The following is a 2424-nucleotide window of genomic DNA, read 5'->3' as shown; positions in this document are numbered from 1 at the left end:
TTTTCTCTGCAGAATTCAGCTGAAGGGCTTCCTCAAGGAGTTCGGAGGATGCAGTGCTGAAAATTATACTTGGCAAGTGTGGCTCTCTGTCCCCGCACTCGGGAGGACAAGAAATAGAACTTGTCTTTAAGTCTATTTCAAGCCCGCCTCACTTGTTCTTGGGGCTCCTTGCCTCCTGCCCTGTCAGGGTGGATAAAGGTTAGGGGTCCAAACCCCGGCTAGGCCCCTGTGGTCATCTGTCCACCTTTGGTCACTTTGGAGGCACATTTTGTCCCAGCCAAACCCAGGTCTGCTGCTTCCTTCCCGCCTACTCTTGGTCAGACTGAGACCTGTGACCATAGCCTTCCAAAGGCATGACACCCCCCACCCACCTGAGCACGGCCAAGGCCAGAGTCCTGCTGGAAGGCCCGGAGTCTCAAGGAATCTCTTTGTCCCTGGGGTCATCCCTCCCTCTCCTCTCTTGCGAGTCCTCTCCTGGTTTTCCAGGTAACCTGGCTAAATCCCATCCACAAGCTAGTCGTCCTTTAAAAACAAAGCCAGTGGTGAGACTGTTCTGCAGACCACTCCTGCTCTCACCCTCCTGCCAATACTCCCTCTCGCCTCTCCCCCAGCCCAGACAAGCAAGCACAGAACTGGCCACTCCGTTGTATTTGTCATCTCCAGGCTTCCTGGCCCACCTGGCCAAGGTTCCAAAGCCTGGAGAGCCATCCCAGACTCCAGCCAGGAGACGGCCAGTGCTGGCTCGCCGTGGAGGCTCAATGCACATGCACTGAGTGAGGGAATGAATGGGGCTTTTTTGCTAAGTCAGGCGTGTCTGCAGCCTAGCCTTCCATGTTCATGCTCTCAAGTCGAAGCTCACCCAGAAGGTGAGTGACTAAGGGGATGATTTAGGTTTTGACATGCCCCCCAGCTGCCTTCTTCATCTAATGACAAGTCATTTTTGTCCCCTGCTCTTCTGCTCGGTGCCAGTTGGGGAAGCTGCTCAGCCATGCCAGAGGGACTTGTTCTTTAACACAGCATTGGGCTCTGATATTTCCCCAACTCTTCGGCCCCCTCCATCTTCCTGGTTGTCAAGGAAACAGTTTCCTGGACAACCTGTTGACTTACTTGGCTGCTGAGTTTGTATTATCCAGTGTGGGAAGCGATAGTGGGGGATTTTTAAAAAATGTCACCAAGGTAACCATCGGCAGCCGCTTAATTATAGTTTTAGGTAAAGATGAATTCTCTTTTGCAAATGTTAGTGTATTTTTGGTTGGACGGGGGATGGGGTGGGGGGCGGAAAACCACCCAGAGATGAACATTTTCTAATTATATGCTTGCAGTTGTGGACAAGTCAGTTTCACTTGCAACTAAACTTGGTTTCATTCAGGATCGGTGTGTTGTTTTTTTTCCCCTCCTAGAAAACAAATAAAATAACGAAAACAAAGAGGACAAATACATCAGTTTGGTAGGAAGCAGGCATGGAGTGTGGTGGCGATGGCAGGGGTATAGGCATTGATGAATGGCATTGCTGGTGGCTGTTTCTCAAAACATACATTATCTGTGGCTCTGAGAGGCAGTGCAGTGTAGTGGTCAGACACCTGGACTCTGGAGCCAGGCTGCCTGGGTTCAAATCCCAGCTCTGCAGCTCGCTAGCTGTTTGATCTCAGGCAAGTGACTTACCCTCTCTGTGCTTTAGTTCCCACAGCTGCAAAATGAGGGTGGGGTGGGCAGAAGGAGTTAGTCTCCGCCATGGGGGTGCAGTGATGGTTAAGATATATTTATTAAGCCCTTAGAAAGATCCCAGTTTGACATGAGCACTTGTTAGTGTCAGCCATCATGGTAAAGTTAGACCTCCTAAAACAGTAGTTCTCAACCTTCTGGCCCTTAAAATACAGTTCCTCATGTTGTGACCCAACCATAAAATTATTTTCGTTGCTACTTCATAACTGTAATGTTGCTACTGTTATGAATCGTCATGTAAATATCTGACATGCAGGATGGTCTTAGGCGACCCCTGTGAAAGGGTCGTTCGACCGCCAAAGGGGTCGAGACCCACAGGTTGAGGACCGCTGTCCTAAAACATACTTTGTGTACAACTAGCTACTGAGGAGGCAAACAGTAAGTTTTTCAATTTTTTAATTAAAAGATCAAACTTGGAAGGACTTTAGAAGTAGCCTTCTTTGAGCTGTGTGTCACTGCTTTCCGTTCCCGCCTTGCCTGCACAGTATTGATCTGAGAACCGCAGGGAGGGGAGCCTTCGCAGTCCACCTGCTTGCAGGGGGGTGTCCTTCCAAGGAGGGGCCCCTGGGTTTGGCCGGGGAGGCTCTGTGGGAGACGCCAGGTAGTTGCCGATTCCTCGGGCCTCATCGGTTGCTGCGATTTCAAGTCCTCGGCCCAGGTCTGGGGCAGTCAGGCTATAGAACCACAGGCTGAGGGGTGGGT

The sequence above is a fragment of the Myotis brandtii genome, unplaced genomic scaffold, assembly GCF_000412655.1.
Source record: "Myotis brandtii unplaced genomic scaffold, ASM41265v1 scaffold225, whole genome shotgun sequence".
Taxonomy (NCBI): Eukaryota; Metazoa; Chordata; class Mammalia; order Chiroptera; family Vespertilionidae; genus Myotis; species Myotis brandtii.
Note: the sequence above shows the minus strand (reverse complement) of the source record.